The 22,448-nt window shown below is 40.4% G+C and overlaps 1 protein-coding gene and 1 pseudogene across 3 annotated transcripts in view; both read left to right on the top strand.

Moving 5' to 3' along the window:
- The window catches only part of GLG1 (golgi glycoprotein 1), a 107,619-nt gene that overhangs the window by 19,481 nt on the left and 65,690 nt on the right, over positions 1-22,448 (top strand). The window lies entirely within an intron of this gene.
- LOC311633766 (polyadenylate-binding protein 4-like) lies at positions 6,383-20,693 on the top strand (annotated as a pseudogene). Its single transcript has 2 exons — positions 6,383-6,388; positions 19,927-20,693. The product of its transcript is annotated as a polyadenylate-binding protein 4-like (transcript).

The following is a 22,448-nucleotide window of genomic DNA, read 5'->3' as shown; positions in this document are numbered from 1 at the left end:
CTCTAAGCCTATGTCCACCATCACCCCAAATAATTGTTTAATAATTTAGTTACAATAATAGCCTGTATGGCAGGTTGTCACCATTTTGAAATGTCTCTGTTTAGTTTACTTTTTTTTTAAATTCCATTATTTTGTTTCTCAAAAAAAAAAAAAAAAATGGATGATTGGGAGATCAGTCTTTTGAGATGGCAAATTAATTCCATCAACATACTAAACTCTAGATATAGGTTATTTTTTGGATATTGAAGATCACTGTCAGCTGCAGGTTTCTAAGAGTCAAGTTAACATAATTGGATGTATGTTAAAATGCTGTTAATATTGGTAATGACTTTAAAAAAAAATTTAAATATATTCTTATTTATTTCAGAGAGGAAGGGAGAGTGGGAGAGAGAAACATCAGGGATGAGAAAAATAATTGATCATCTTACTATTGGGGATTGAGCCCACATCCTGGACAAGGGCTCTGGCTGGAAATCAAACCATGACTTCCTGATTCATAGGTCAAGGCTCGACCACTGAGCCGTACCAGCCAGGTGGTAATGATTACTTTTTGCCAAAAGGGCATTTAAAACATTGGATCCTGATTTACATTTTCTTTATTATGTGGCTAGATGACAAACTAGAACATTTATGAAATAATGCCACTTGATTGATGCAGATATTCATTGGTATACAGGGTGGGGTGAAAGTAGGTTTACAGCGGGTTGCTGAAGGATGCCCAGGACCAAACCAGAGACCTGCATTACCACCATTTTTTTTTTTTTTTTTACATTTTTTAATTAAAGTATTAAATTATTATCTGTGTACATATTTTAACATTGGCTCCCCCCTCCCATACATACCCTCCCTCCCCAGAGTTTTGTGTCCATTGGTTTGCATTACCACCATTTGTCCACCAACCAGATCTGAAATATCATGGCTGGCATGTACACATAAGGAACTATCTGGCATTGAAATTGGGATGCAAAAGAACTGTTGGCCCAGAAAGGAACTCACTACAAACTGATTCATTTGCCTCTCAGCATAACCATTATGGCTTGTTGCAGTTTTAGGTTCTTACAAGGGTATTTCTTGGATCACATGATCTCACACATCTAGAGGAAATGATGAATAACATAAACAGACCGAGAGAAAGAGAACCAGCAATCAGACTCTCAAACCTCAGAGGGAAAGTAAGGGAGGATGGGGATAAGGGGAAGAGATCAATCAAAGGACTTGTGTGCATACATATGGGCCTAGCCAGTGGCCATGGACAACAGGGGTTGGGGGGGAGCATATCTAGGGAGGGGTTTGGGATGGGAATGGGGGAATAAGGTCAATTATGTGAGACCATAATCAATATAAATAAATAAATAAATAAATAAATAAATAAAATAAAAATGAAAAAAAAAAGTAGGTTTACAGTTGTGAGTCTGTGAAACGCAGTTTATTCTTATATTACTATTTATTAACTAGAGGCCCGATGCATGAAATTTGTACAATATTAGGCCTGCCGTCCCTCCAGCTGCCAGCACTGGCTTCCCTCTGGCACCCCCCAGGCATCCGGACCCGGGCTTTCCTCGCAGCCCCGGCTTCATCCGGAAGGTCATCCAAAGGTCGTCAGATCTAATTAGCAAATTATGCTTTTTTTTTAAGCCTGAGCTCAGGTCAAGTGTAGAAACCTTCATAATTATAAAGGTCAGTAATCAAACCTTTTCATCATTGCTCAGAACTGATCAGCCTTTCAAACACTTACGTCCTTAGCTTCCCACCCCAATCTCATTCATCCATCAGCAAGTCCTGTTACCCACTGTCACTTTAACACACACACACACACACACACTTATTGTTTTAAATTACTTTATACTTTTGCTTCTCAGAACTAGAGAGATCATGCATCAGATGGACTGGAAGGTCTTCTGATGCCCAGGTTTGGCTATTTTCATCATTGATCCACTTCAGTAGGAAAATTATGCTTTTATTATTATAAATTTTCCATACAAAAACTGTAAACCTACTTTTGCCCAACCCAGTATTTTTTTCTCCCCCCCCCCCCCATTTTTATAATATATATTTCCCCCAGAATGGTTACTTTCCCCCCCTTGCAACACTTGAGAGTTCATCAAATCTTTAGCAGAGAGAAAGAAAGAAAGCAGCCCTCACCAGTTTGGCTCAGTGAATAGAGCATTGGCCTGCAGACTGAAGTGTCTGGGGTCTGATTCCAGTCAAGGGCACATGCCCGGGTTTCAGGCTTGATCCCCAGTGGAGGGTGTGAAGGAGGCAGCCAATCAATGATTCTTTCTCATCACTGATGTTTCTCACTCTCTCCCTTCCTCTCTGAAATCAATAAAAAAATATTTAAAAAAAAAAAAAAAAAAAAAAGAAAGAAAGAAAGCAAATACAACCAAGGTGAATTTTTGCTATCGGCACGAAGCAGATTATTCTAGAAATGGTTGTGTGTATATTTTTTCCAGCAAAATTCGTTCTTTTTGCACATTCTAAAAGCAGTGATGCCTTATGTTATCTAGAATATATATGTATTTGTGTTTTTTATTTTTCTCCAGCAAATTGAATAATTGTTCATAAAGGTATTCACTGAAATGGACTCTAAATATCCAATTCTGGTTGTCACACAATCTAGTTTAAAAAATTACTGCTTATTCAGGCTGATAGGCCTGTTCTGCTAGTGTTGCCTTATTTGTTGATGAATAATGGAGCATAAATAGTAACATTGACAAGGTGGTGGTCTTCAAGGAACTTATAAAAAGGAGAGTCAAAGAAAAGACTCAGTGTATTTCAAAGCCATGGCTAAGGAGAGGCTGCCCTGAGTAGCTGACATTAATATTCTTGGCAAATTGAGTTCTTTAGTGAAATGTCTAAAAATTAGCTTAAATTTATTTTGGGGGGAAATAGGAAGTCACTGAAGATTATTGGGTAGGAGAATGGCATGGTAAACTAAATAAGGAAATTATTCTTGTGGCAATGTGGAATGAAGTAAGGAAACTCTGAAGGAGCTCATTAAGTAAACTGCTTTTGTGATTAAACTGTGAAGTAAACAACTGAACTACAATGGATTAGTAGGAGTGGAGATGGAAATGGGATTGGTGGAAGACGCATTACCTAGGAGAAATTTAGAGTGCTTTTATTCATTCATTGGATAAATTTTGGGTAAATATTATTTAATACATGCCTAAAACTTAATGGTAGGTGCTGGGGATATGGTGATTATCATACCCTTTTCCTCCTGCTACTAAAGGACATGCCCAGTTCTCTCATTGAACCTGCCACCCATCTAGTGAAAAAGGTAGCCATTAAAGAATCACAAAATAAATGGAAAATCATAGTCTGATAAATGCTATGAAAGAGAGGTACATGGGCATTTGGCTAATTAGATTGTCAAGAAATTTCTTGAGAAAATGATGATTGAGCTGAAGGAATGGTAGAATTTAACCAGATGAAGAGGAAGAGAAGTCAAAGTTGAACCTACTAGACATATATATTCTTAGCTTGTGTGGAATGCTAAATGACAGCCAGGCACTTCGAGCAATTTCCCGTAAGGAGGTGTAAATTTGGAACTGAGTCTTGAACCGAATCTAAATTTTAGAGTAATCCAGTTTAAGAGGCTATAGTTGGAGGTATGAAAATGGTTGAGCCTTCTTAAAGAATGTGTAAATAGAAGAGTATGATTTCAAGGATTGAGCCCTAGGGAATGCTCAAAATTAAGGGTTGGAAAGAGGCTTGTTGAGGAAATTACAGGGAACAGGAGTGGTTGAAAGTTAAAAGAAGATTTAGAGGAGTTTAGTTGTGGAAGCCAAGGAGGAAAATTTTAGCTGAGGGAGCCCAGGAAAGGGAAATTTGAAAGGAGGTGGTAGTGATCACTAGGTTAAATAGAATAACACAGTTAAAGTTAGTGACTAAGTAAAAAGAATGGTTTTTGGCAAATTAGTGGTAGAACAGTTTTTATAGAATCCAGATTTGGAATATTTGAGACTATTTTAGTGACATGTCACTATCAGAAGTTTGATAGTGTCAAGAGATAAGACTATTTGGAAGGAAGCACATCCCAGGTAAGGTTTGTGAAGATTAAGGAAATCTATTTTAGTTTAAAAGTAAAGAGAAAGCAATCCAGGAGAGGGTGAAAGATTGGAGATGCTGGAGAGGAATAAGGTGGATATAAATGTTCATTAAGAAAGAAAGGAGGAGATTCAAATCATGTCAGAAATATGATTTATAATTTTTCATGTACTTTAAGGCCATAGCCATGTTGTTTTTGTTGTTGTTATTGTTGTTTGTGTTTTTTTAATCTGTTTAGTTCCCAAGAGAGTTGCTTCTTATCTCAGGTTTCACTTATGATTCACAAAGTAAAGATGCGCTGCTTTTCTTTTTTTTCTCCCTCAGAACCTTTTCTAAAGTTAAATTTCAGCAAAAGTAAATGTAGTTGTTTAGCCTAAATTGTCACCATGTTGGTTAATTTTGAGATAGAGCCAAACCCTTAGGACCTTGTGCCCTCCAAATAATGTTTACTGAGCCTGAGAGGCCTCAAGGAAAGAAGTCCAGAAATGGTTTAAATGCCATTTTGGAATAGATCCAAAATGGTTAGGAAAAGCACCATAAGTAGCTACTGTAAAGAAGAATTTTAGCTTTAAGAATGCAGGATGTCAAGATCACAAAGAGTGAACATTTTGGATCTAGCTAGAAGTTTTTCAATAAATTGTGTAATACCTGGCTAGCCCTAACAGGTTTGGCTTAGTGGTTAGAGTGTTGGCCTGTGGACTAAAGGGTCCCAAGTTCGATTCTGGTCAAGGGCATGTATCTTGGTTGTGGGCACATTCCCAATAGGTAGTGTTAGGAGGCAGCTGATTGATGCTTCTCTCTCATCGATGTTTCTAACTTTCTATCCCTCTCCCCTTTTCTGAATAAAATATATTAAAAGAAAAAAAAAAACACCTTGGCACAATCTTATAAAAATAAATTTAAAAAATTGTGTAATACCTAAAGTTTATTCATTGTGTCATCTAATATTGTTTATGTAGGAACATCTTGTCTCTTGGGCTCTGAGTAAATAAGCATGCTTAGAGCAACACATTATATTTCTAGTTCCTAACCCAACCGCCTCTTATGTGCTCAATAAATCCTTGATGAAAAAAAACAAAACAGCTTTCTACTGACTAATTAAAAACTTAATTAAGTTTCTCTGCTACCAGTGCAAACAAGGAGAATCTGGTTTTGTAAAGCTTGTTTTCAAATGTGCTTTGTTTTGTTTTATTATTTTCTAGAGGCCCAGTGCAGGACATTCATGCATGTGTAGGGTCCCAAGGCCTGGCCAGCAGTCAGGGCCGATCTGGGCCTTCCTTCATTCAGCACCATCCCCCTGGTGGTCAGCACACATCATATTGAGCCATCGAGATCGAACTTCTGGTCTCCCGATCAAACTCCGATGGGACACTTTGCATTTTAGCCTTTTATATGTATAGATTACCTGCAGCATACAAGCTCAAAAACAACATAAAACTTATGCCATCCATTTTTCTTTATTCTTTTCTCTTTTTTGGGAGGAGGGGAGGGGCTTTTTGAAATTGTTTAAAGTATTACATGTAGTACATATAGCTCCCCCCCCACCATTGACCTTCCCCCAGCCTCCCCTAACCTCTGTTGCATATCCTCATCCCACCCTCCTAGTGCTTTGTGTTCAAGGGTTGTGGTTACATGCATGCATACAAATCCTTTGGTTGACTTATGCCATCCGTTTTTCTTTTCTTTCTTTCTTTTTTTTTTTTCTTTTTTTTTTTAATATATTTTATTGATTTTTTACAGAGGAAGAGAGAGGGATAGAGAGTTAGAAACATCGATGAGAGAGAATCATCGATCAGCTGCCTCTTGCACACCCCCTACTGGGGATGTGCCTGCAACCAAGGTACATGCCCTTGCCCGGAATTGAACCTGGGACCTTTCAGTCTGCAGGCTGACGCTCTATCTACTGAGCCAAACCGGTTTCGGCAGCCATCCGTTTTTCTTACTCTTTTTTAAAAAATATATATTTTATTGATTTTTACAGAGAGGAAGGGAGAGGGATAGAGAGCTAGAAACATCCATGAGAGAGAAATATCAATCAGCTGACTCTTGCACACCTATTGGGGGTGTGCCTGCAACAAAGGTACATGCCCTTGACTGGAATCGAACCTGGGACTTTTCAGTCCGCAGGCCGATGCTCTATCCACTGAGCCAAACCAGTTAGGACTTGAGGATATTTTTTCCATTGGTTTTTAGAAAGAGTGGAAGGTAAAAACGGAGTGGCCAGGGCATATGGGAGGGGAAGCAGAGAAAGAGAAAAACATTCGTGTGAGAGATACACATTGATAGGCTGTCTCCCTCATGTGGCTGTGGGGGCAGGAGTGAATCCACAATGGAGGTATGGCGTGCCCTTAACAGGGAATCAAACCCTTGACCCTTTGGTGCACAGGCCAATCAATGCTCTAACCACAGAGCAATGCAAGCTAAGTCTATTTTAACTATTGTTAACCATTTGACAGCAAGCATGTCAAACTCAAAGGCTAACACGGTCCAAATAAACAAGGTTTAATTTTATGTGGGCCTCAAAAAAAACCCCAAAAGCTTCAATTGTCATAGAAATGTAGGTTTATTTCAATAGATCGGTGGTTTTCAACCTTTCTAATGCCGCAACCCTTTATTTATTTTATTTATTATTTATTTAAAATATATTTTATTGATTTTCTTAACAGAGAGGAAGGGAGAGAGATAGAGAGCTAGAAACATTGATGAGAGAGAAACATCGACCAGCTGCCTCTTGCACACCCCTTACCGAGGATGTGCCTGCAACCAATGTACATGTCCTTGACCAGAATCGAACCTGGGACCTTTCAGTCCGCAAGTCGACGCTCTATCCACTGAGCCAAACCGGTTTCGGCTGTAAAACTTCTTTGGAGAAATATCTATTTAAGTCCTTTGCCTATTTTTTAATCAGGTGGTGTTTGATGTTATTGTTGGATTGTAGGCATTCTTAATATATTCTGGATATTAATCTCTGATCAGATAAGTGATTTGTAGATATTTTCTCCCATCCCATGGGTTGCTTTTCACTCTGATGATTGTGTCCTAGGACACATAATTTTTTATTTTGATGTTGTCCATTTTATCTATTTTCTTTGTTGTCTGTATTTTTTTATGTCATATCTGAGACACTATTGTCAAAATTTAGTGTCATGAAGTTTTCCCCAATGGCTTTTAGGCCATTGCTCCATTTTTTAGTTAGTTTTGTACATGCTGTAGGTAAGGATCCAATTTTATTCCTTTACATGCGGATATTCAATTTTTCCAGCACTATTTGTTGAAAAGACTGTTTTCCTCATTTAATGGTCTTGGCACCCTTGTGAGAAATAACTTGACCATATACAGGGTGGGGCAAAAGTAAGTTTATAGTTCTAATAAATTCTGTTTGGGTGCTTGTAACTGTAAACTTACTTTTGCCCCACCCTGCATATGCCTACATTTATTTCTAGGCTTTATCGTATATCATTTGCCTATATATTTGTGTTTAGGCCAGTACCATTATTGTAGCTTTGTAATAAGTTTTGAAATCAATAAATATGAGATCTCAAACATTGTTTAAGATTGTTTTATCTATTCAGAATCCCTTGAGATTCTGTCTGAATTTTAGGATGGCTACTTCTGTTTCTACAAAGAAGTGACTTGGGACTTCGATAGCTATTGCATTCCATCTGTAGGTCTCTTAGGGGATTGTACTGACAGTATTAAAATTTTTTGAATATGGGATGTCTTTTCATTTATTTGTGTCTTTATTTTAACATCATATTATAGTTTTTATGAGCAAATCTTCCTCTTCCTGGGTTAAGTGTTGTTTGTTTTTCTATATTTTATATTTTGATTTTTTTACAGAGAGGAGGGGAGAAGGATAGAGAGTTAGAAACATTGATGAGAGAGAAACATTGATCAGCTGCCTCCTGCATACCCCCTACCCGCAACCAAGGTACATGCCCTTGACTGGAATTGAACCTGGGACCCTTGAGTCCATAGGCTGACACTCTATCCACTGAGCTAAACCGGTTAGGGCATACCACAGGTTTTTAATCTACTCATCTACTGATGGCACTTGGTCTGTTTCCAAATCTTAGCTATTGTAAATTGTGCTGCTATGAACATAGGGGTGCATATATTCTTTCTGGTTGGTGTTTCTGGTTTCTTAGGATATATTCCTAGAAGTGGAATCACTGGTTCAAAAGTCTTTTATGTTAGTTGCTGTTTTGCTAAATATACTATAGAAGAATATTTAACCATAAAACCTGTTTAGCTTTAACCTTAGTTGAGATTTTCTTGGATGCTTGCAACTGGGGACTCCCTGTGAATTTATAATTATATTCTGTTGGCAGGAAATAAGTAGAAATTACATAGTAATTGTTTTTTAGACCTTAGTATCGCCCAAGGTGAGCCACTTTGCATTATAGCAATATAATTTTCTTTAAGGCTTATTTCAATGGAGAATCCTAAGTCAGTAACTTCAAAAAAGGCAAGCCAAATAAAAGGGGAATGAAGATGGGAATTAATTCCAATTTTATATACATACAGGCATAAGTTTTTTATTTAAATCAGTGGTTTAAACCTAATTGTATCAAAGTAGGGTGATTTATATATATACTAGAGGCCCGGTGCACGAAGATTCATGCGAGAATAAGCCTTCCTTTCCCTGGCTGCCAGCTCTGCCTTCATTCCGGCCCGGAGCCATCTCCTGCCTCTTGCCTTGTAGCATCAATTTGCATAGTCCCTCCTATTGGCTGTGGATGCTTCCATTTTGGTCATAGAGTTATGGACAATTTGTATATTCCATCTTTATTAGATAGGATATATTTTTTATTGATTTCATAGAGGAAAGGAGAAGGAGGGAAGGAGGGGGAGGGAGAGAGAGAGAGAGAGAGAGAGAGAGAGAGAGAGAGAGAGAGGGAGAGAGAGAGACAGACAGACAGACATCGGTGATGAGAGAGAATCATGGATCGGCTGCCTCTGGCACACCCTACCCTGAGGTTATGTGCCCTGGCTGGGAATCAAACCCTGACCTCCTGTTTCATAGGTCGATGCTCAACCACTGAGCCATGCCAGCTGGGCAAGGTAAGGTGATTTTTAAAAATACATCAATACCTAGGTATCTCAGGTAAATTAAATCAGAATATCGGGGAGTGGTTGCTAGCATTGAATATTTTTAATTATGTAAGGTACTATTATTATTGTATTGCAAAAGCAATGATTTTTTTTCTTTTTATTTATCCACATACTTTGCTCTTTTCTTTTCTCCTTATACCTTCTTGCATCTTTGATCTTCCATGTGGGATTCCCCTTCTGTCTACAATATAGTCTCTAGAATTTCTTTTAGTGAGGGTCTCCTGGTGGCCAGCTGTCAGGCTTTGTTTGTCTGAAAATGTCTTTATTATATTCTTTTTAAAAAATATATATTTTATTGATTTTGTTCAGAGAGGAAGGGAGAGAGATAGAGAGTTAGAAACATCAATGAGAGAGAAACATCGATCAGCTGCCTCTTGCACACCCCCTACTGGGGATATGCCCACAACCAAGGTACATGCCCTTGACCGGAATCGAACCCGGGACCTTTCAGTCCCCAAGCCGACGCTCTATCCATTGAGCCAAACCGGTTTCGGCTCTATTTTTTAAATTTAAATGTCTCTATTATTATTCTCTTTGCTGGATCTAGGTGTCACTTATCTATTTCTGGGTAACAAACCATCCCACACTTAGTGACACAAAAATACTGTGTGCCCATGAATCTGCGGGTCAGCCACATGGGCAAGGCTCAATGAAATTACTTGTCTCTGGTCTGCATGGTGTCAGCGGGGCTCATTCATATATCTGTAGCCACTTGTCAAGTCAAACGGGGCTGCACAGTCCCAGATGGCCTCACTTATATTACTGATGGTTCACTGGAGCGAGGGAGGAAACTGGGCAACATGTCTGTCATAATTCAGCCTACACTTCTTTGCATGGTGACTGGGTTCAAAAAGCAGAATAGAAATGCTAAGCCCCAGGACCACACTCTGCTGTCCTATTTGCAAAGCACTTCAGCTTTCCAACCTCAGATCCCAAAGTGTGGAGAAATGAGGCGTCACCTGTTGAATGGAAGAATGACAATGTCATCGTCAGAGGGGTGTGCACACAAGGTGGGGGAATTTGTAGCCTTAAAAATCTTATCACAGTATAAAATTTTAGGTTGGAATATTTTTTTTCTTCAAGCTCATTTTCTTCTTTCCACTGTCTTTCGATCTATACTGATGCTATCGAGGACGGTACTTAGCAAATTCTTAATGCTTTTTAAACCTTCTGTCTTTGTGTTCCCTCATTCACTACAATATGTCTAGGTGTGAACTTACTTATATTTGTCTGGCTTGGGCTTTATTGAATATCCTTGGCTTGTGATCTTTTATCCTTTCAAGAAAATTCTCAGTCCTTATCTGCCTCTGTCCCCACTCTATCTCCTCTTCTTCTAACTTCAATTAAGTTAGATTTTTTTTTGCTGTTTTTCCATGTCCATATTTTTTGTGTAAAGGTTTTATTACGTACAGGGTGGGAAGGGTGGGGACTCCGTTCTGGGCAGCTGCTTTCCTCTTGGCAGCCAGGGACTTACTCAGCTCCTCTTGCTTCTTTCTGGCTGGGATGTGTGTGTCCCCTTCCATTTCTCGACGAATTTGGCCCGTTTGTCCTTTGAGACCTTGAGCAGCTCCAGAGCACTGTGCTTGTATGAAGCAAAGCCGCATACCTCTCAGATTATGTCCTTGCAAACGTGCTGTGCCTGGTGAGGCGCTCACGGCAGTGCTCAGCCTGCTCGTGTTCCTGGTTACCTTGTGGCCCTTGTTGAGGGCTGTGGCCACGGGGCAGTGCAGAGCCGAGGCCCTGCTTTTCGTTGGCTACTGCATTGGAAGGCTCCATTTCTATTAGCCTCTTCCAAATGCTACATTCTGGATAATTTATATTTATCTTCAGTTGTGTCAGCTGCTTAACTCTTTCTTTTTTAACCAAATTAACCATAGATCATATATATATATATTTTATTAAAACTAAGGTACAATCCACATGTAATAAAATTTGCACTTTTTTTGGCTTGGTGTGCAGTATATGAATTTTAACACATGCATAGATTTGAAAGGTTTGGAGTGGCCCAGGGTCGTGCACCTATGACATGAAGCTGTAATGTACCAGTGAAATTTTTATTCGAGCCGAAACCAGTTTGGCTCAGTGGTAGAGCGTCGGTCTGCGGACTGAGGGGTCCCAGGTTCGATTCCGGCCAAGGGCATGTATGTTGGTTGCGGGCACATCCCCAGTGGGGGGTGTGCAAGAGGCTGCTGGTCGATGTTTCTCTCTCATCGGACATTTCTAGCTCTCTATCTCTCTCCCTTCCTCTCTGTAAAAAATCAATAAAATATATATATTTTTTTAATTTTTTTTATTCGAGGTGTCGGGTGCAAATGGCCTGAGACCGAAAAAGGAATCAGCATCCACTGAAGGGGGGGGGGGGCGAGAGAAGGCTTTTTTCCCCCTTTTATTAAGGTATTATATGTGTACATATCTTACCATTGCCCCACCCCACCCCACTCCCATACAAGCCCTCACCCCCAATGTTGTTTTGCATCCATCGGTTATTCTTATATGCATGCATTCAAGCCCTTCTGTTGATCCCTTATCTTCCCTGCCTCTCCTCAACCTTCCTGCGGGGGAGGCTTTTATCTGCTACTAAAGGCCTGTGGTGCATGAAAATTCATGCACTGGAGGGGGGGGTCCCTCAGCCTGGCCTGCCCCCTCTCAGTCTGGGAGCCCTCAGGGGAACGCGATGCCCCCATCACACCTCTGCTGTGGCCGCTACAGGCAGCACAAGCCTCCGCAGCCGCCCTGGTTACCTGAGCCTCAGGCAGCCCTGGGTGGCTAGGGGGCTGAGGGAGGGTCTGACCACACCGTGTGCCTGCCCCTCCCCCCCTTCTGGCCTGGGCTGTAGGACTGGGTGGGACTGAGGGGACTGGGGCTTCCACCTTTGTCACAGTGTGATGGTCAATTTTCATATTCTCTCTTTATTAGATAGGATAGGATTGCTGGCAGTTTCTGCTGGTTATCTAAGCTATGCTGTGCTCAAGGCTGCAAGCTTTCTGCAAGATATCTGCTAAACATAGCAAATTTCCTCTGCCCCGTTTTATTCTCTTTAACCCTTTCAAGATTTTCTTTTTTTTTTTTTTTTTAATATATTTTATTGATTTTGTACAGAGAGGAAGGGAGAGAGATAGAGAGTTAGAAACATCGATGAGAGAGAGTCATCAATCAGCTGCCTCTTGCACACCCCTTACTGGGGATATGCCCGCAACCAAGGTACATGCCCTTGACCGGAATCAAACCCGGGTCCCTTCGGTCTCCAAGCCTACGCTCTATCCATTGAGCCAAACCAGTCTCGGCAAGATTCATTCTTTTTATCTATATCTATATCTATATGCTTTCATCAATATCACACTCTTAGTGTTGTTGAATAGTAAGTCTTGAAATCAGAAAGTATGAATCTTCCAGTTTTCTTTTTCAAAGCTGTTATGCTCTTCTAGTTCTAATCTGCTAGATCACTTTTTATATTTTCCTGTTCCCTGAAGATTTTTTTCAAGTTTGTCTCACTCTTTAACTTTTGTACCATTGGATTCATTTTTAGAATTTCTTTTTTGAACAATATTTGTGAAGATTAATATGTCATGGCAATCATTCTTTTTTAGAAATTTCTCAAAAAACAAAGAGAAAATTTACTTTTTAGTCTTGCAGTTACCATATGGATGCATTGAATCCTTTTGTAATTCTAAGAGACCATCTTTGTAGTTTAAGCTTTCATTGAACACAGTTGAAAATTCAAAATTTTTCATTTTCTGCCCATATGGCAGATAGGAGAACACTGACAGAAGAAAATATTTCATGATGATATTGGTTAGAAGATAAATGTCAAGAGAAAAATAGCAGCACCTTAGTCTTAATGCTTTCCAGTATGGTAGCAATCATCCACCTGTGGTTATGGAGCACTTAAAAAGTACACTTGTTTTTTTTTAATAAATTTTTTTCTTTTTTTATATTTTATTGATTTTTTTACAGAGAGGAAGAGAGAGGGATAGAGAGTTAGAAACATCGATGAGAGAGAATCATCGATCAGCTGCCTCCTGCACACCCCTCACTGGGGATGTGCCCACAACCAAGGTACATGCCCTTGACTGGAATCGAACCCGGGACCTTCAGTCCGCAGGCAGACGTTCTATCCACTGCGCCAAACCGGTTTCGGCAAAAAAAGTACACTTGTTATGTGCTGTAAATATAAAGTATATATGGGTTTCAAAGACTTGGAACAAGAAAAGAAATTTAAAATAGCTCAATTTTTAATTTTGATTACATTGTTGAAATAACATTGTACATTTTGGGTTAAATAAAATATATTTAAGTTAATTCCACCTGTTTCTCTTTACCTTTTTAATGTAGCTACAAGGAAATGTCAAATTACACATGTTGCTCATCTTACATTTCTTTGGGGCAGCACTGGTCTATAATAGCATGGAAGAAACATTTTAGACTGAGTTTTCTGATGACGATATCCTAGATGAATTTTCTGAAATTCAAAATTCAGTGGGTGAACAAATTACCTCTAAGGATAAAAATGAAACATCATTCTCATCTAATTAGTCATTTAGCAAGAACGGTTTTGTCATGTAATATTTTGTGATAAGTACATCTCCTTTTGCTAGGAGATGTTTTTGTACCAAAATTTATTAAACAAATGGACAAATACTGAAGTTAAGTGTGTATACAGAGGTGACTAGCAGGAAATAGGTGATGTAGAAATGAAAATATTCTTTGAATTTATTCCAGTTGGTTTTTACTAATAGTAATTTGAAAACCCTAGCTTGTATTACTCAGTGGTTGAGTGTCGATCAATGGACCAGGAGGTCATGGTATGAATCCCATTTAAGGCACATACATGCCTGGGTTGCAGGCTTGATCCCAATGTGGGGTGTGCAGGGAATCTCTTTCCCTGTCCCTTTCTCTCTTTCTAAAAAATCAATAAAAATATCTTTGTGTTTTTTAAAGGAGGATTGTTATGGGTTTAGCAAGGGCCTCAAAGGAAAAGTGACCTTTGAGGTCTCCTATTATGTGGGCACCCCTTTCCTTCAGCTTTGGCTTGGTAATGCCTACAGTATAGTTAGCTCTTTGTTGCTTTTAAGAGACTTTTTATCTTTAAACAGTTTCAGTTGTTTATAGTTGGAGGGTTATTCCAATAATCTAACCCACCATTACCAGAAATGGATTACTACTTTTTTTTTTTTGCTTCCGTTTTCATACACACACAAGATTTAGGATACTATTGATTAAGCACTTTGCAAATAGAAGATGATATGTAGAACTATAAAAATTAAATAGGTGAAGAGTCACATTTTAGGAAGAAGAACCTGAGTCAATAAAGTCAATAGTTACTGTTCATTTCAATTTAAACACACACACCAGACAAAAATTTGCTTTTCTTAAGTTAATAAAAGGATGGAACAAGCCGGGACCAGTTTGGCTCAATGGATAGAGTGTCGGCTTGGGGACTGAAGGGCCCTGGGTTCGATTCCGGTCAAGGGCGTGTACCTTGGTTGCGGGCATATCCCAAGTGGGGGGTGTGCAGGAGGCAGTTGATTTATGACTCTCTCTCATTGATGTTTCTAACTCTCTATCTCTCTCCCTTCCTCTCTGTACAAAAATCAATAAAATATATTTTAAAAAAAGGATGGAACAAAATATTTTTGTTATCATTGGGGCTTTTGAGTTGGCCAGATCTGATTGTACTGTAGTAAGGGTGAATGCTTACCAATATGGAAAAATCAGGCTTAGTATGAAAAAAAAAGTGGTTACCAAAACACTCACTGACAGCTGCTGTAGTGCCTGGATGACAGATCACCCACTCCATACTCATGAGTTGTGACATGCCTAGTGGAAGTTAAAACTTCTATAATACATCAGCCTTAAGGTAGTGGAATCCAGTAACATTTATTTTATGGTTCAATTCCTTTACAACGAGCTGTTTTTCTAACCTACCTTATGTGTGTGTGGCAAAGCAATTGTAATTTCACATTCTCCAGTTTAAATCTACAGGTGAGATATAAAAATATATCCTCTAATTATTTTGTTTCCTAAATATTTTCTTTCTTCCACTAAAACAAACTTTTCTTACAGTTATTTTTATTACCTTTACACACTGCTGTAGCTAAGGAAATTATCGTTTTTCTTAATGGTTAATGAGTGGCTTTGCTCGCCAGTCTTCTTTAAGGATGTAGTTTACTATGTTTCTCTGGGCTACACAAACTAGGAATGAAGGCATTTAAGTGTTATAGAAAGAGCAAATATTTTGATAATTTATGGTAGTCTTTTGCTGTGATTCTTGGATCTTGAGGTTAGCTGTTTCAAATTAGGTACTATAATAGTATGTCTTTTCTTGAACAGCAAACATGTTTTAGAGCAGTCAGTGACACGGCAGAGGTGAATTGAATTGTTGTGATGGTGAATGAATGCCTAATAAGTGGTACTTTTGTCCCCACTTATATTTAATCTTGTAGTTGATAAGGCAAAAGAAGAAATTTATTAATAAATGTAGATGTGCCGTAAAAAATAAAGTTTTTGCCCCTTATGTGATTTGACAGCTGTGTGTGCCTTTTAGTATGCATTAAAAGCAGCAGTAATGTTTACATTTTGTGCAGTGAATTATGTCTAGGATTATTATCATCTGAGATAGTCACTATAAAGTCAAACTGGAGTTATTGCAAGCATTAAATAGTTCACAATGCTTTGAATTGCAAAATTGAGCATGTTAATATTTACCAGTCTGTAAACATTTACCACATTTAAAAAAATATATATTTTTTATTGATTTCAGAGAGGAAGGAAGAGGGAGAGCGAGATAGAAACATCCATGATGAGAGAGAATCATGATTGGCTGCCTCCTGCAAGTCCCCCACTGGGGATCGAGCCCACAACCCAGGCATGTGCCCTTGACTGGAATTAATTCTTACTGTAATATAAAATTAAGTAGGTGAATTATCACTAGTTTATAATTGGCCCTGTATGAATTACTGGCTATTTTGTTGTCGGTTAATCATCAACAAAGAATATTTTTCCATTGCTTTTTAGAAAGTAGAAGGGAGTAAGAAAGGGGAAGGGAGACATAGGAATATCAATGAGAGAGAAACACATCGATTGGTTGCCTCTGCCCCACCAGGGCCAGGGATCAAACCTGCAACCCAGGTATATGCCCTTGACCAGGAATAGAACCCTCGACCCTTCAATGTAAGGGCGGACACTCTAACTACTGATCAACACTGTCCATTGGTGACTTTTTTCCACATAAATCTTGTAAATCCTTGACTAATTGTTGCTGAGCCATTGGACAACTTGTATTCAGGAATGGGAGCACAGTTTAATAATTAGCCCTTGCACAAGATGGCTGCAGCCATGTGGTCACAAGATGGCCACCACAAGATGGCCAGCAGGGGTGGGCAGTTGTGGGCCATCAGGCGGGCAGGGGAGGGCAGTTGGAGGCAACCAGCTTCTGGCAGCTTTTTGGCAGCTTCTGTCCTGCTCATGCCAATGAAAGCAGCAAGGGAGGGCAGTTGGGGGAGACCAGGCCTGCAGGGGAGAGCAGGTCGGGGCAACCAAGCCGGCAGGGGATGGCAGTTGGGGGTTACCGGGCCAGCAGGAGAGCAGTTAGGCATCGATCAGGCTGGCAGGGGAGTGGTTAGGGGGTGATCAGGCTGGCAGGCAGGCGAACAGTTGGGAGATAGCAGTCCTAGATTGTGAGAAGGTTGTCTGACTGCTGGCTAACCTGACAGTTGGACATCCCCTAAAGGGTCCCAGATTAAAGAGTGTGCAGGTTGATGCTGAGGGACAACACCCGACACACACACCACCCCCCTCCCCTCTCCCCCCAGTGCACAAATTCATGCACTGGGCCTCAGGCCAATAAAAATATATTTAAAATTTTTTTCAGAGAATTGCTGCCAAGCTTTTGACTCTTTAAAAATCTTTGTCTTATCTCAAAGACAGAACTATTACCCAGTTGAGCTATGAGTTATAAAAGTACAATCTTTTGGAAACCTTAAAATTAAAAAAGAACTTTTTAATTTAGAAAATTTGTGTTTTAAATTTGGGATTTATCATGTTTCATGCCCCAAAATAGCACATTTGATTTTTGGCAGCTTCTGTCCTGCTCATGCCAATGAAAGCAGCACCATATGGTATCACTGCTGTTACATTAGGAAAGCCACACCCTTCGGAGACATTGCCTGGCATAAAGCAGAGCCACTGCTCCTCATATGCTTAACCTTTCAAGCCAAAATATTGACCAAGATATATTAAGATTTTAGGATATCACGGTATCCTATCAGTTGAGTCTTACAACTCTTTTTCCTACTAGCTTTAACATTTAGCCACATTATGAAAAGACATACTCAGAATTTCATGGAGTCTCACACAATCTCAGAAAGAAGCTTTTGAATGATTATTGCAAGAAAAGAAAGAATGCAACCAATAAGTGTTTTCCCTGTACAAACGAGTAAAATTTCTTTTTATTCACTTATTTAGCAGCAAATGAATAGAGAAAATTTAAATTTTATGCAGAATCTTTGTTGACAGACTTTCATTTGCTATTTTAGGGACATAATCACGTTTTGCTATTTTGTTCTGTTTTTTTTTTCTTCTTCTTCACTTTTTCAGTTCCTCTCCCTTTTCAACATTTCCTCCCTCCCAGTAGACCTAAGGAGAATGCAGGTCCTTTGTGCTCCTTATGTGAGGTTGACTGATACGCATCCATAGTCACTGCCATGCACCTCACCACCACTGCCTCACCACCATCTTCTAACTTTCCTAAGTAGGTGATTAAAGAAAAATGAAGCAGACCGAGATTTCACATGAAACTGATTATTTATGAAACAGAGAGTCGCCTTTATATATTTATAACCAGCTTATATCTAATTTTTAGAAATTCTTTAAAGATTGTCTGTGGGGCAGGGAGTGAAAGAGACAAAGTTGGTCCCAGATCGCAAGGCACCCTTCCCCCAGCAGCCTCCGGGAGAGGATGGTATACATGGAGCAGTAGCTTGCCCGGCCGCCTCTCTCTGCTTTGGGGCCCCACAGAAAGGACAAGTGAATCCTCCTCAGAGAACCCACAGGGAAGTCACTTTTGTAAGCTTCCAGCCTTCCCTCGCCTGCCACCTCCGCTGCCTCGTTTGGGTGTCTGTCAGTCCTGCTGGTCCAGCAGTCATGTGGTGAGCTGCCTGTCACCACACACCTCCTCTCTGGCTGTGGGCGCCCCTCCGTGTGGCAGCCCCGCACCCTCCTCGTGTGCTCCACCCCTGGGCTCTCAGCGACGACAAATACTTACTATTTCTCTCTTCCCCTGGCTGCTGTGAGCTTAAACCACCAGAAGCCTGTGGCCAATATTTATAGAGAAACGCATGTCCTGAGGCTGTGTGGGTACTGTTTGGGTGCTTCTTGAAGAATTATTTAATTAAAAATAAATAAATAAATAAATAAATAAATAAATATATATATATATATTTTTTTTTCTTTTTTCTTTTTTAATTTGGAGGTTTGGACCAGGACAGCTGAAAATTACACACTCCCAGGGAGAGTCATATTGTTTTGAGAACCTTTCGTCTACCGTCTTACAGTCTGGAACAAGCTATCCCTGAACGCCTCTGTGTGCTCCTCTGTCTCTGAGTCTGTGCCAGCTTCTTTCATCATATAGATAGATAGATAGATAGATAGATAGATAGATAGATTTTTTATTTTATTTTATTTTTTTTTAGCGATTTCAGAGAGGAAGAGAGAGGGAGAGACAGGTAGAAACATCAATGGTGAGAGAGAATCCTTGATTGCCTGCCTCCTACACGCCCCCCACTGGGGATCAAGCTCACAACCCAGGCATGTGCCCTTGACTGGAATCGAACTCAGGACCCTTCAGTCTACAGGCTGATGCTCTACCCATGAGCCAAACCATCTAGGGTGTTTCCCTCAGCTTCCCTGCCACCTGTGAGCCCTGGTGCCGAGAAGAGCCCTCTTTTGTCCTATGTGGCCCCTTATAAGAAGTCCTCCTGGCAGGCTCAGGTGGTGGGCACTGATAAGATGAATGCTGCAGCCAGTTTTTTTGTGTTTGTTTTTTGTTGTTTTATGCACTAAAAAATTTATTTGTGTAGAAAGCTGGCACATAAAACATCTAAAGGAAAACCCTAAATTCTGGAAAGCGATCCACCAGATGTTTCACAGCGTTGTAGCTGGGTGGGGTGATGGATGACCTGGTTTCTTTATTGTATTTTTGTGCTTTCCATAATAAACGTGTTGCTTTCACAATCTAAGTACATGCCGTGCACTCTCCACCCAGGAAATGGGGAATAATCTCTATCAATGTAACCCAGCAGGCCCCCAGGACCCTGACAGTCGTCTCCAGCATAAATAAGGAATTTCCTTCTGGTGTTGTCATCAGTGAATGGGCAGATCAGGGTCCAGAGTATGGGAAACACCTGGGGAATCACAGTATAGTCTTGGGGTAGTTGGTGTCCACCACCTGGACGATGCACAGCAGGGCCTTGGTGCCAGTTCTTTACACGTTAAATGCCTGCTTACAACTGTTTGGCCCAATAATATTGAGGCAGTTTTTATTAAGTATAAGTCAATACCAGTATGTATGCCTGATTTACTACTTTTAAAAGCAGTACATTTTAGTTTAGACATTGACTTCTAAATGCCAGTGTTGCCTCCCAAGGTCAGTGTGATAAATGACTCTTCACATTTCCTGCACTCGCATGTCCCCGAGGCCATGCGATGTGAAAAGTTCGGTCCTGCAGAGCCTGTGCTGGCTGTCCCAGTCTGCTGAGACAGGATCTCCCGCAGCTCCCGGGCTTTACCTGTGTCAACTTCCAGCAGCTGGCTGACGCCGAGCAGGCCTTGAATACCATGAACTTTGATGTCATCAGGGAGTCCCATCATGTGGTCTCAGAGGGATATCTCTTGGAGAAAGTCTGATGTGGAAAACATCTTCATCAAGAACCTGGACAAATCTACATATAACAAAGCAGTTTATGTGACTTTTTCTGCTTTTGGAAACATACTGTTCTTCGACGTGGTATGTGATGAGAACGGCTGGGGGGCTATGCCTTGATTCGCTTCAGGACCAAAGAGGCTGCGGACAAGGCCATGGAGAAGATGAATGGCCTGCTCCTCAACGACCTCCAAGTGTTTGTGGGCAGATTCAAGTCTCAGAAGAGCAGGAAGAGTGTGGAGCCAGAGCCAAGGAGTTCACCAGTGTGTATATCAAAAACTTTGGGAAAGAGGTGGATGATGAGAATCTGAAACAGCTGAACAGAGTCTAAGTGCCAAGGTGATGACAGATCCCAGTGGGAAATCCAAAGGCTTTGGCTTTGTGAGTTACTAAAACCACGAGGATGCCAATAAGGCCATGGAAGAGAAAAGGAAATCAGTGGGAAAGTCATTTCTGTAGGCCATGCGCAGAAGAAAGCGGAGCAATCGGCTGAGTTAAAACAGAGATTTGAAGAGCTGATTTAAAACTAATTATAAGAGAGAATTAGTTGAAACCAGGTCCAGAATCTCTACATTAAGAACTTGGATGACAGACACCATTGATCAGAACTCAAGGAGTTTTCTCCTTTTGGATCCATCATCAGTGCTAAGGTAATGCTGGAGGATGGGAGAAGCAAGGGTTTTGGCTTTGCCTGCTTCTCATCTCCTGAAGCAACCAAAGCAGTCACCGAGATGAACAGACACATCCTGAGCTCCAAGCCATGGCCCATAGGAAGGGAGAAAGGCTCTGCATACCTGACCAACCGGGAGATGCAGTGGGTGGCCAGGGGAAAAGCACTCCCTGCCAGGCCCATCTTAAATCAGTTCCAGCCCGCAGCTGGCGGCTGCTTTGTGCCAGCAGTTCCACAGGCGTAGGGAAGACCATATTACACACCTAACCAGTTAGCACAGATGAGTCCTATTCCATGCTGCCAGTAGGGTGGGAGACCTCAAAGCTTCCAAGGAATACCAAGTGTTATGTGCCAGCCTGGGCCTTGTCCAACTCTTCACCATCTGGCTCCAATTGGTGATGCTCTGGCCTCTCATGGCTTCCCTACTGCCTCTTAGAGAATCAGTGCTCCCACAGGCATGCAGAATTTAGCATCTAATGCTGCTGTTGCATTTTACAAGTATGCCTTCGAGGTCCGAAGCTCTCACTCTGCCTGCCATCCAGCCTCTGCAGGCACCTCAGTCCGCTGTCTATGTGAAGGAGCAGATGCTTGGAGAAGGTTTGCTTCTGCTCATCAAAACCTGGCAGAAAATATTATGGGAATGCTGCTGGAGATCAACAGCATTGGGCTGCTGCACATGCTGGAGTTCTCTGAGTCTCTCTGCTCTGTGGTGGGTAAAACTGTCTGTGGTTCTACAGGCTCCTCCTGCCCAGGAAGCTGTGCAGAAGGTGGGTGCTGTCTGCTGCTACCTCTCAGACAAGGAAAAACCGATTCAAAAGCAAATAACCAACCCCTCATGGAATTCAACTCATGGTTTGACGGTTTCCCAGTTTGCGCTGTGGACCTCAACACCAAGAACCACAAATTCCAAATTTAATAGGTTATTTTGTATCAAAAAGTCAATTCTGAAGCACCTAGAAATTTTCAATGAAAAGACTGTCTGCTCTGTTATGGCCCAGACAGCTTTAAGTTTTTCTTTTTGTATTGTGGGTATTGTCTCCTCATCCCAGAAATTGGTTTTATTTTATGTACCCAAGACTTAATGTTTCTCAATTTAGAAAAACAACTTCATTTAAAAAAAGAGAGATAAAGTTGTTCTCATAAGACAACTAGGCTTGTAACTTCATTCAGAAGTTCTCTCTTTTTCCCTTCAGATCTAATTTATTGGTACTTATTTGTAATGAGCATTTTCTCCTGGGGGAATTGGATTTGAATAAATAATGGTGATGAATTAGTTTAGAGGTGTGCAGAGGAACTCTTGAAATATAATTCTTGATAATCCTTCTCTCCATCTTAGTTCTTTTTCATAAAAACAACAACAACAACAGAATAGTAGATCATTTCTTATCCCTTTGGCTATGATCAAATGTAAAATAGTGGACATAATTTTCTGAGACTAGTGCTCTTTGACATCCTTATTTAGTAATTTCTTGTCCTGTCAACTTGAAGTCATTGCACAATTTTTATCTTAATTGGGAACTATTTTAGAAAATTAATGTTAAAAGGAAAAATTCGAGAGAAGCTGTTTATTTCATTGTGACCCCAGTGACTGACAATTTGGCTTTGGAAACTTAGAGATCAGGTAGAATTTCTGTCAACCAAGTAAAGAATGTGCATAGAATGCCAGTATGTGTGTCTTGTATTGTGATAGCC

The sequence above is a fragment of the Pipistrellus hanaki genome (assembly GCF_964339955.1).
Source record: "Pipistrellus hanaki genome assembly, chromosome: 15".
Taxonomy (NCBI): domain Eukaryota; kingdom Metazoa; phylum Chordata; class Mammalia; order Chiroptera; family Vespertilionidae; genus Pipistrellus; species Pipistrellus hanaki.
The sequence above is the reverse complement of the archived record's forward strand: the minus strand, read 5'-3'. Positions and strand labels throughout refer to the sequence as shown.